This window comes from Populus alba, chromosome 4 (genome assembly GCF_005239225.2).
Source record: "Populus alba chromosome 4, ASM523922v2, whole genome shotgun sequence".
NCBI classification, from domain to species: Eukaryota; Viridiplantae; Streptophyta; class Magnoliopsida; order Malpighiales; family Salicaceae; genus Populus; species Populus alba.
This window is the reverse complement of record NC_133287.1, coordinates 14,798,121-14,811,649: the sequence shown is the minus strand read 5'-3', so window position 1 is coordinate 14,811,649 and position 13,529 is coordinate 14,798,121.

Genomic DNA, 13,529 nt, shown 5'->3' with positions numbered 1-13,529 from the left:
CCTTTTAACCAAAGCTGAAATATGAGGTCCCTTCTAGCGACCTCCTTTGACCAATATCGAAATACGAGATCCCTTCTGGCGATCTCAATCAACTTGGAATCCCATCTGGCGATTCCTTTTAACCAAAGCTGAAATATGAGGTCCCTTCTGGCGACCTCTTGTAACCAATATTAAAATACGAGATCCCTTCTGGCGATCTCCTTTAATCAACTTGGAATCTCATCTGGCGATTCCTTTTAACCAACATGAAATATGAGGTCTCATCTGACGACCTCCTTTGACCAATATCGAAATACGAGATCCCTTCTGGCGATCTCCTTTAATCAACTTGGAATCCCATCTTGCAATTCCTTTTAACCAACATGAAATATGAGGTCCCATCTGGCGACCTCCTTTGACCAATATCGAAATACGAGATCCTTTTTGGCTATCTCCTTTAATCAACTTGGAATCCCATCTGGCGATTCCTTTTAACTAATGCTGAAATATGAGATCCCTTCTGGCGATCGCCCTTAATCAAAAACCAAAAAGTCTATTTTGAAAATCGGTCAACCTGGAATCCGCTCTGGCGATTCCCTTTTACCGAAGCTGATATCGATGTCGTTCTTCCTGATGGAAAATTTTATTTATTTATTTATTATTTTATATATATATATATATATATTTAAAAGGTTCTTCTCGTTATTCCAGAATCAAAACCGTGATTCTTTGCTATCATCAACTCAGTGATTCTTTCTTCGTCCATAATTTTGTTGGATTACATTAAGGATTCCTCCTATAACGATTAAAAAAAAAATGCAATGATTTATGATTAGATGCCATGCATGCATTCGTACCTGGTTTTGAAACATAGGCCCTATCATCTTCTTCTAGTTCATGAAACTCTCTCTTAACATGAGCTTGCTTTTGGAATCGTATGCTGGATTCATTTCTCGTGTTGCCTCTTTTTACCTATCATATCTTGGAGAAGAAATCTTCGACTTTTTACAAGTAGCCTTTTTTCTCAAAATGTATGACTTGTCATTGCCTCTTTGTCATGCTTTTGTCAAATGCTTTAGCTTGGTTTTTAAATCTATAGGCTTCCGTCCAGTTTCAAACACGTAAAACTTTTCATAAAAACATCTTTTATTGCCCCCAGTATAGGGGTATGATCCTAGTCTGGGCTTTTATATAGAGAGGAAATTCATTCAGCCAATGATAAACTTTTTAGTGAGTGATGTGATAACAACAAAAATGCACTATTAGGATTAATGCAAAAATGATTGTTGTGAGATCAATGCAAAAAAGAAAGAAGTCAATGGCCAAACTTTGCTTTATTGATTTTGGAGCCTATATCAAGCATAATATCTTTTTATAGAGTTAGAATTCACAGGTCGAGCTAGGTCTTCCCCATCCATTCTAGCCAACTTCAGCGCTCCTCCTGAGAATGCCTTCTTTACTACGTATGGACCCTCGTAATTTGGTGCCCATTTGCTTTGATCGTCTCCAGGTAACAACAATATTTTCTTCAATACTAGATCCCCTTCTTGAAATAATCGCGGTCTAACCTTTTTATCATATGCCTTGGCCATTCGTTTCTAGTAAAGTTGGTGATGACATATTGCAACCATCCTCTTTTCACTGATCAGGTTCAGTTGCTCATATCTCACCTTGGCCCACTCGGCCTCTTCTAATTCAGAATCCATCAACACTCTTAACGACGAGATTTCCACTTCTAAAGGCATCACTGCCTCCATACCATACACCAGAGAATATGGGGTAATCCTTGTCGAGGACCTGACTGTAGTGCGGTATGCATGAAGAGCAAACGACAACATCTCATGCCAATCTCTATATGTGACTACCATTTTCTGAATAATCTTTTTGATGTTCTTGTTGACGGGTTCTACTGCGCCATTCATTTTTGGTCGGTATGGTGAGGAATTCGAATGCTTGATTTTCCATTTAGTACACAGCTCCACTATCATTTTGCCATTGAAATTCTGTGCATTATCTGTCACTATCTTTTCCGGGGGACCATATCGGCAAATCAAGTCCTTTTCTACAAACTTCTTCACTACCTTCTGTGTTACGTGGGCATATGAATTAGCTTCCACCCATTTCATGAAGTAGTCAATAGCTATGAGGATGAATCTATGACCATTGCTAGCTTTTGGGTTAACAGAACTGATCACGTCAATTCCCCACATTGTAAATGGCCAAGGAGATATTAGATTAAATAGAGGAGCTGGTGGCATATTGACCTTGTCACTGTAAACTTGACATTTGTGACATTTCCTGACATAGTCGATACAGTCTTTCTTTAGTGTCATCCAAAAATAAATTTTCCTTGCTATCATATGCCCGCTAGCATAGGTTGAGCAAATCCCCTCATGGACCTCTCGTAATGCCTTTCTAGCATCTACCTCATTCAAACACCTTAGCAGGGTTCCATCAAATGATCTTTTATATAAAATCTCTCCATCTAAATAGAAGTCTATAGCCAACCTTCTCAAGGTTTTCTTATCCGTTTTAGAAGCTCCTACCGGATATTCATGATTTTACACAAGATTCTTGATATCGTAATACCAAGGCTATTCGTCTATCTCTCTTTCAACTAAGCAATAGTGAGCTGGGTCATTTCTAATGTCAATGTGTACCGGTTGTACCTTGCACTTGAGATCAATGGTAGTCATAGTAGCTAGCGTGGCCAAAGCATCCGCAAAATGGTTCCCCTCCTTTCCCAGATGGGTGAATCTAATTTCTTTAAATTCCTTTGCTAGCGTGGATAGGTACTCCTGGTACGGCCTCAACTTTTCCTCTTTGGTCTGCCATTCCCCTTTAACCTGGCAGATAATCAACATTGAATCCCCATATACATCTATCTTCATTATCTTCAGCTCTAATGCCGCTTTTAAATTGAGGATACAAGCTTCATATTCAGCTGTATTGTTGGTGCACTCGAAATGCAGTTTAACTGAAACTGGATACTATTTCTTATTAGGAGAGATTATTACCGTACCGGCCCAGTTACCATGTACATTCACTGCCCCGTCAAAAAACATGGTCCACCAATCTGTCTTCTCTTCTTCTTTTTCTATTGACAATATATCTTCATCGGGGAAGTCAAAATCCAGAGGTTCGTAATCTTCAACAACATTATCGGCCAGATGGTCCGTGATTGCACTTCCTTTCACGGCTTTCCTTGTCATATACACTATGTCATATTCTGCTAATAAAACTTGCCACCTTGCAATTCGACTTGAGAGAAAGGGCTTGTTACAAATATACCTCAGAGGATCCACTTTTGAAATCAACCAAGTGGTATAATATAACATATAATGTCGTAACCTCTTTGTCGCCCATACCAACGCACAACAAAGCCTTTTTATCTCAGTGTATCTAGACTCACATTCAGTGAATTTCTTACGTAAGTAATAAATAGCTCTTTCCTTTCTTTCGGTTTCATCATGTTGACCCAATACACATCCCATGGCTACTTAAGTTACTGTTATATATAATACTAGAGGTTTTCCTGATACCGAAGGAACCAGTAAAGGTGGATTTTGTAAGTAATGCTTGATTTTATTGAATGCCTCCTCACACTCCTCATTCCAAGTTCCAGGATTCTTTTTCCTTAGTAGTCGGAATATAGGTTCACATGTCGTTGTTAGCTGAGCTATAAACCGAGCAATGTAGTTTAACCTTCCCAAGAATCCTCTTACTTCTTTCTCCGTCTTAGGGGATGACATAGCTTGGATGACCCTTACTTTATTTGGATCCACCTCTATACCTCTATCACTTACCACAAATACTAACAGCTTGCCCGATTTAACTCCGAATGAACATTTTGCAGGATTAAGCCTTAGTTCATACTTCCTCAACCTCTCAAATAACTTCCTCAAAACTTCAACATGATCTTGTCCCTTTTTAGACTTGGCAATCATATCATCTACATACACTTCGATTTCCTTGTGCATCATGTCATGGAATAGAGTCACCATTGCTCTTTGATATGTTGCTCCTGCATTCTTCAAACCAAATGGCATGACCTTGTAGTAGTAGGTTTCCTAAGGTGTGACAAACGTTGTTTTTGCCTTATCCTCTGGAGCCATTTTTATCTGGTTATATCCTGAAAAGCCATCCATAAAGGAATAAGTGGAACTTCGGGCAGCGTTGTCCACTAAAACATCTATGTGTGGCAGAGGAAAATCATCCTTAGGGTTGGCTCTATTTAAATTTCAAAAATCCACACAAACTCCAATCTTCCCCTCCTTCTTAGGCACCACAACAATGTTAGATACCCATTGTGGATATCTAACTACTTCTAGAAAGCCCGCATCCCATTACTTCTCGAGTTCTGCCTTTACCTTGATCCAGACATCCGGGTAGGCCCTTCTTAGCTTCTGCTTGACTGGCTTACAACCATCTTCCAACGGTATCTTGTGTACTACAATATTTGTATCCAAACCGGGCATATCTTCGTAGGACCAAGCAAAGACATCCGAATATTCTTGCAATTGGGCGATCATTTTTGTCCTTTGTTCAGAAGTAACTAAGGTACCTATTTTCAACTCTTTCTTGAGCTGATCACTGCCCACATTAATGGTTTCGAGTTCCTCGGCGGCAGGCTTTCAAGTCTGTTCTTGTTGTTCTACTAGCCTGATGAATTCACTGATATTGCTTTCATCCCATTCTTCTTCTTCCATAGCTATCACATGCTCGTTCAAGTTTGGCCATTTATTCTTGATGCTAAGTGTATGTGATGTTGTAGGAGATCCGCTTTCAGGATTCCTAAAAACAGGAAATGCTTGGTGTAAATGCATAAAAAACAATTTTGAGAAGTGTATGATCTCATCATTTATTTAAAGAAAAGGTGGGATCAATGAAAAACACAAAATCTAGCTGACATCATGAGCCTTGATTGTCAACTAGAGGAAATAAAAGCAAGCATAAGCAATGAAAAAAGCATGTTAAGGCAAACAAGGTTGTTTTACATTTTGAAAACTACTGGAGCTTCCTAGGTCACCCAGATCTGAAACTTCTCGTCCTAAGCCAACTTGCGCACAAAGGTCTTGGCGGAGACTTCTTCTAGTGTATAGACCGTCAGTTGTGGCAGCGCTTCATCTTCTTTTCCCGCTACGGGTTTCATGTCATCTCCTTCCTCCTCATTTTCCTCCAAGGTGTTTATGCTCATGTTCGCCATTGCTTGACCAAGGCTTTCAGCTTCTTTATCATGTTGCATTATGTATGCAGCTTTTGAGAATGATACGCTAAGGGGAGGGATTTCTAGCTTTTCTTCCTCAGGCTCTCCTCCTTTAATTCTAGCCATCCTTCTTGCCCTTCTCCGACCAGTAGCCCACCGATAATCCTCTTGGTTAGATTGATACCCTAGCCTAAATCTTTGAGCTGCATTTTTCATCCTTGCCGGATTAACCCCTTCTGGTATCCCGACAATAAGGTTATACTGAAATGGGATCCCGCGGTCTAAGAAGCATAGACTTGCCATCCTTGCTGCTTCTGAGATCCTTGGCCTTCTTAGCACTATGTTCTCCGACACCCAGTCAGTGTTCACAATCTCAAAAGCATGGATATTGTTATCCTTGCAATCCTCTACTTCGATAAAAGGCACAACCACATTCTTTATCATGGATATTGTCTCCTCGGCCTTGACAGTTACCAACATCCCATTCATGATATACTTCAGGCATTGGTGCAATGACGAAGCTACTGCCCTCGCTATGTGGATCCAAGGTCTTCCCAATAGCATACTATAGGAAGGGTGGATATCCATAACCTGAAGTGTCACTAGGAACATTTGTGGTCCCACATATAGCTCCACTTCTAAAGTCACAATTATTGGCCTAGGTGAGCCATCATACGCTCTGGCCATCATAGTACTCGGCTTTATATGGGATTCATCGATCGGCATTTCCTCTAGAATGTGCTTTGGCAACACATTAAGGGCCGAGCCATTATCAATGAGTACTTTCCCTATGAGGCAGTCCTTGCACCTAACCGTAATGTATAAGGGCTTGTTATGTCCGGTACCTTCAGCATCAAGCTCATCAGCCGTGAAGTATAGGTAATTAGTTGCATGGATCCTCCCTACTAGATGCTCCATGGTTTTATATTCAATGTCTTGGGGTACATATGCCTCATTCAATACCTTTTGCAAGGCGTTTCGATGCGGCTCAGAGCTGAGTATCAAGGACATAAGGGAGATCCTAACAGGAGTCTTTTTTAGTTGATCTACTATGCAATATTCGCTATGCTTGATCAACTTCAAGAATTCATTCGACTCCTCTTCCGTTACCGGCTTATTCACTTCTAGCGCTTTATCCAAATCTACCACTTCTTTACCCTTTGCCTTCCTCCACTCCTCAGGCGTAAAGCAACGACCACTCTTGGTTAAACCACTTATCTCGGTTTGGAACAAAGGAAGAGCAGCTCGAACGTTGGAGGCATAACCGTAATTATAAGGCATGGCTTTATGATTCCTTTTTGTGCAGGACGGTTTAACCAAGATTAGCCTAGGGGGTCCATTAGCCATTTGTTGGAACCTGCATACTCCTGTCATCTCATCTTGACCTTCCATCATACTCACCTCAACCCTGCTCTCCATGGGTTCAATTCTCAATTGCCCTATTTTTAACATTTTCGCAATCTTTTCGCCAAACTCGATGCAATCCTTAATATGGTGTCCATCTCTTCCATGGAACTCACAGTAGGCACCTACCTCCGAATGGCTTTCCCGATTTGCCTCTAGAAATCCTGATTGTACTAACATGTCGTACATCTTTTTCATAGACACCTTCAACGCCTTGCATTGATTCCCAACTTCTATCATGCCTATTCCACTACTACCTGAGGCATGTTTAGGCAACGAGTTTGAATTAACATTGGGCTTGTCTTCAAAGGATACCCCTCCTATCTTAATAAGCTCCAACAATCTCTTCTTGAAAGCATAACAGGTCTCAATCCCATGCCCGGGATTACCCGCATGGTACTCACAAGTCAACTCGGGCATGTACTAAATTAGGAATGGTGGTTGTAATGGTAGTGTAGGGATAGGAGCTATGTGTCCAATGCTTAACAGTTTGGCGTACATGTCCTTCAAAGGCATGGGTAACGGTGGCAGTTGTTCTAAAGTGTATCTTGTATGGGGTCTTTGGTAGTGATTTTGGTTGTTTGACTGGTTATTTGTTCGATTAGGGGAAAAAGGTTGGTTAAAGTTTATGTGTGAGAATTGAGAGGTAGGTACTTGTGGATTATGAGAATCTACTCTCTTGCCCTTATACCCACCTTCCAAGTTGTTAATATCGCCTTCTCTTTTTCTTCCAATAAAACCCTTCTTTTCCAACGGCACTTCTATGCGCCCAGCTTTAATCCCTTGCTCTATCCTTTCAGCTATTCGTACTGCATCATAGAAATGCTGAGAGGAGCTACCCATTAGATGCTCATAATAAGGTGCCTTGAAGGTATTGGCAAACAAGCTCACCATCTCTGTTTCTATCAAAGGGGGCTGGACATGCATTGCCTCATCCCTCCACCTTTGTGCATAAGCCCTTACTGACTCTTGGCTCCTTTTCTCCATTGACATTAGACTTGTTCAATCAGGAGTGATTTCCATGTTAAACTTGTATTGCTTAAGGAAAGCCTCCACCAAGTCTCTCCAGCTCCTAATCCTGACACTATCTAACCTCATGTACCAGCTCAAAGCGGACCCTGCCAGGCTATCCTGAAAGAAATAAATTAGCAGTTTATCATCGCGGATTACTTCCACCATTTTATTGCAGTAGGAGCGAAGGTGAGTGTTTGGGCATTCCAAACTAGTGTACTTAATGAACTCTAGTATCCTGAAATCTTTTGGTACCACGATGTTTGGTACTAGACATACTTTAGCTGCTCGCTTAGGGTCAAACCAGTCATTACCCTCAACTGCCTTTAATCTTTCTTCCAAGACAACCAACTTGTCCTGGTCCATCAAATTGGGAGACCTATTATCCGGGGTTCCTTCCGCTATTAAGTCAACAGTGATTGGAATATGAGTTGGTAGGATAGGGGTTATAGGCACAAAATGATGTTCATTGGCCGAGTTTGCCCCCTGGTTTTGAGATGCTTGAGGAATGTGAGCTGTCGGCGCTCCTTCAGGTGGTTGTGCTGACGTTCCCTCCCCATTCTTAGCTCTTAAAAGTTGCTCAAGGAGGTCGGTCAGCCGAGTAACTTCATTTTTTATAGATTCTAACTCGGTCTGATAGTGTGACTCTAAGTGAGCTCTTTCTTCATTCTCCATCCTTGATCTGGACCGAGTTTGGTGGATTCTGGACGTGGGACCTATGTTTCAACGATTTGGAGTGCATATGATAAATTAAAAACAAATGCGTGATGAAAATGTAATGCACATGTAATGTGTATTTTTTTATGAGCTGATTCATGACCTTCGTAATCCTTTAAGCAAGATTTTTGAGTCAACCCGATTACTATAAAGGAGGGTTTGCCAAGTTCTTATCATAGTGGCTTACCAAAACACATTAAAAAGAGAAATAGGCCATGGCCTTCTTATAAATAAAAAGTTGCTCATACAAAACGATAATGGAAAAGAAGGTCTTATACATCGCTACCCCCTAAAAAGCATTTCCCCTATTAGCTAAATCCCCAATAAAAGAGGCCATGACCCTCATGTATTCTCGATATTTTAAAGCGTCATTTCCAACTTGGGTGGCTTGCTGTTGCAACCTTTTTGCATAACGGGCTACTTGCTCAACCTGTTTTGACATATATCTTATCTTGTCATGGAATACGGTGTTATCTGCGATTATTGCTTCATTGCTGGCTCCTAAGGCTTCATTACTTCTTTCCAACACTCGAACCATATCCTCTGACCGTGCCCGCTTATCTCTTATCCTCTACAGTTTTTCCTTTTCGATATCCAGCTCAGCTGTTTTGGAATTAATTTGAACTACACAGCTGTCCATGTAGTCTTGGCACTCCTGACGCTCTTGCTTAGCCTTACTTAGTTCCTCTTCCATCTCGAAGTAATGGCTTCTCAACTCCCTCAACTCTTTTTCTCGTATCTCGATCTCCAATTGCAAAGCCATCATCCTTCCTTTCGAAAAATCAGCTCTCCTCTGGTAATCCCTCATATCAGACTCAACAGCTTTTCTCGCACTTCTCTTTCCCTCCAGTTGCACCATGTATTGAGCTCTGACCTTCCTTTCTTCTTCTATGTCGAGTTGGGCTAACCGATTCTTCTCCTTTTCCACCTCTACTTTCTTTAAAAGAATGTTCCTTCCCTTCTTCAAAGAATCTATTGCCTCCTTATCAACATTCATCTTGCCTTTTGTTGATCTCTTAGCCTTAGCCAACTCCTTTTCTGTGAGCCCATTCTTCTTAACCAGCTCATCATATCTGGTTATTCGATTCCTTAACTCAGCTTGGACCCTCGTTGTTATTTCTTCAGCTACCTCGACCCTTTTCTGCCATTCCTTTAAAGACATTAGCTGCTTATCTTGTTTTTCCAACCGCTGGTTCAAGTAAACCCTCATCATATTTTCTTCTTCTAACTGGTTTTCTAATAGTTACTGCTGCCCCTTACTTTTACTAAGATTAATCCTACATTGCTCTAGCTGCTTTCTTAAATTTTCCTCATCATCCGTCCTTTTTCTTTTTTGTTGCTCTATCGCCGATTCCGACTGTTTTTGTGTCAAGGAACCCTTCACTTCAAAAAGCTCTTCATTCCTCCAAACTGCATAATTCTGGCTGAAAGATATTTCAAAATTGCTCCCTTCTTCCCTTTTCACCTTCAGGGGGCTTTCCCAATCTTGTCGAATAAGCTCCATTTCTTCGAGGAATGGTTGGTGCTTGAATAAACCGATGAAATCAGCTAAGCCCAGAGTTCTTAGTGTGTACTGCATCCCACCTAACTGCTTTGTTACAAGGGCAGACGCATAACTAATGTAACTGGTTACACCAATCAAAGGAACCCATATCTTGCCTCCACAACTCATTGTGCAGATGACGTTGTTCATCCACGGCGCTTTCCATTTAAAGTTGCTCCTTGGCAATGATGTGTATTTGTCTATCCATGCTTTCTCATCCCAATTCTTCCAAGTCTCATCCATGGTAACCTTTAACGGTCGCAGGTCAAACCACTAAAAGTTGTTAAAGATGTCCCTTGGTGTTTCGATATGACTGATTATCCACAAGTACAACATAGGGATGCAACATCTCATAGCTTCTTTTCCATGCATTCTGCAGTGATTGATAGATAACATGGTTTCCCCCAAGATGGCTAAAGAGGGATTGATCTGGTCATGCTCGTATTCTACGAAGACACTTGCTGCTTCCAAAACTGATGACCCCAATTTCAGAAGGGAATAATACTAGTCCAAAGATGGTGAAGGACGCCAACTTATATCATTCATCCCCCAACTTTCCTTTTCTTCATTCGGGCTTCGATGACCTTCCATTTAAAACCCCCTTCGGCGACTCTACATTGGCTGATCTTTCCCAAGCCTAATAAACTGACTACCTCCGAAGCTGTGTACTCAAATCTTCTCCGATGGTAGATTCTGTGGCTATTATTTGGAAAGTCTAGAATCCTCTCATATTCCTCCAATGTTGGTGTCATATCGATGTTCCCAAAGGTAAAACAATGATAACTGGGATCCCAAAAATTCAGAAGGGCTTTGATCGCCGCTGCTTGTACTGGTAACCTCATTAATTGTGCAATTCTCCCGTATCATTTTTCAAAAAGAGTCTCATCAATATATTCCATGATAGATAATAACTTCCCTAAGTCATTTACCATGTGATTTATCTTGGTAATGCATGGTAACCTACTAGCATCGATTCTTGGACATTTTCCTTCAGCTATCTGAGCCAACTCAGATTCTTGTCCAAATTCTTGGAAAGAAAGGTACTTAGTCATGATTCCAGCTCAAAACTTGGATTGGTGAATTTAACATTATTAATCATGATGCAAATAAGATACATAACCTAAGGACGAGCTCTATTATTCAAGTGAGAGTGGGTAGTTTTGCTATTTGGTCTTTGAAAGGTCTCATATCTGCCTAGTGACGTTCTTCGTAAAGACAGTATGAGGGGCGTTGCAGGGAACAATTAAGACACGTATGCCCACCATTACCAAGCAGGCACTCAGATATGAGTTGGGTGTTTCACGCATTTAAACCCTGACCGATAGTCTTAGGGCAAATCGCTAATTCCCCATTTAACTTAAAGCTGGTGTGTGCTTCTCAAAATTAAAGCAAGTGATGCATGAGACAATTTTATACAATGCATGGATAATGCACGTAAAATAAAAACAACTACGCAGATAAATAAAAGGAAAGGCATATTAACAATAAACACACGAACACACAAAGAAATCACACAAAAAAACAAAGCTTAGTCTACAAGTCCCCAGTGGAGTCGCCATTCTGTCGCATTTGTGCGGCGTCGCGGCGAAATCATAAGTTTTCCATTTTATATCTACAATGTAAATCTATCTATATCTATGGGGATACAAGAAAATATTGTCTTTTGTTGGTGGAAAATGGAATGGGAGTTGCCACCTAGTATTTTGGTCACTAGAAACCCTAACTGGTCTCAGAGATCGGGCACGGGGACTGGTTGCGTAAAAGGAAGGTATTAGCACCCCAAATACACCCTACCTAAGGTAAGCTGCATTGTTTTATTGTCTGATAAAATCTAAGGTCTTTTCGTGTTTCCTAGTTGTTGGTATGGTTCAAGAAAAGTCCTTCTCAGTAAGGAGATCCTTATCTTAATGGGTAATTCTGACGTTAACAAAAGAATTTAATATTTGGAATACGTCTTACGTATAAGATCGTAACCCCAAATACTAAAAGAAAACACAATAATGTTTTTGGAATTTTTGAAATATTGGCCTAGTTCTCATAGCTTGAATAAACTGGTTATTAAAGCCAAAATGCATACTAATACATATATTGTTTTGAAATTTCCTTTGTTGTGTGAAAATATGATGTTATAATATTTATATATATATTGGAGAGACTAGGCCGTATGCATGAAAACAAAAAAAAATTTATTTTTTATTTTTTTGATGACTTGACGAAAACCTGGTATTTTAATATCGGATTTGTATCTTTACAGTAAAAAAATACAAACCGATATTGACCAAAATGCAGCAACAAACTTGTGGAAAATCACATATTTTTTTTTGAAATAATTCTTTGAAGAAAATTTTTTGAACAGGCCAGACTCGGCCCAAAAGGAAATTGGGTCAAAATCAGCCCAAAATAAATTGGGGCCCGGTTTCTACAGGGCGTGACTCAGCCCAGCCACATGGGCTGGGCTGGGGTCCTAGCCCAAAACAAACATAGGCTGGTACTGTACACACAGTAACCGGGTTACTGTGTGCACAATAACCAGTTAATTAATTAGCCAGTTACTGTACACATGCACAGTAACCGGGTAATTATTTTCTTGCTTGCAGAACGTGCACGTTCTGCAGAAGATGAACAGTAAAACGAGATAAGGGGCAGAGGGCTGACCTGTGGTGGTTCTGAAGGCGGTGCTATTGGCGGTTGCTGACCGAAGGATGGCTAGGATGATGGTCGACCTTCCTCTTCTCTGCTGCTTCTATGTTATTTCTTCTCTTTGTCCGATCACCTTGCTTCCCTGCTTTTTCTTCCAAGCGGTGGTTCTAAGAGCAAGGTGGGCGGTGGTAGTATTATTTCAAACGGTGGAGACAGAGAGAAAGAGAGAGGTTATAATTCTTCTCTTCCCCTCTGTTTTCCTTCTTTCTCTTTTGTTCCCTGTGTTCTCCCTCTCTCGTCTCTCATTCAAAAAAAAAAAAAAGCCCCCCGGTACTCTTTCCTTCCTTTCTCTCCGTTCTCTCTTCTCTCGTTCAAACTTCCCTTCCCTTCCCTCCAAAACAAAATCCCCCTCTCTGATGGTGTTGGGTGCAGTATTTATAGAGTAAAGAGGAGCGGCCTGCTGTTGCGCATGGGGAGCAAAGGGACACCGGGTGAGGTCTCCAACGGGTGCGGCTTTGCAGGGCACGCCTGCACTGTTTTCTAGCCATGAGGTTTTGGGTTTTTGCAGCAGCATGCGGGGAGAGAGAGAGACGACATTGTTTTTTTTTTTTTTTTTGTGGGGTGCCCAAAAATGGGTGACAACAATCATCTTACTTACTTTCTTGATTTTGCTGAACATATCGAATAAAATTTGTGTTTTTCATCTTCATCTTCTATTTTTCTTGATTTCAGCCTAGAGTAAAATACACACACACGCACACACTCAAACACAAAAAAAGAATAACAAAACATTTTGGATATTTTTTTGTTGTTAAAAAAGAAATTGGGTTTTGAAAAAATTGAAATGTCAACTCAATAAGTTTTTTTAAATGGATTGAAACTTAATAGACCTTGCAAACTTGCTTCAAGACCCAATATATATGAGGGAAAAAATTTGATTGTTTTTGTTTGAAAACTAAAGTATGACAACAAACTATTTTGAATATCTATTTTTTATTTAAAAAGAAATTAGTTTTGAAAAAATTAAAA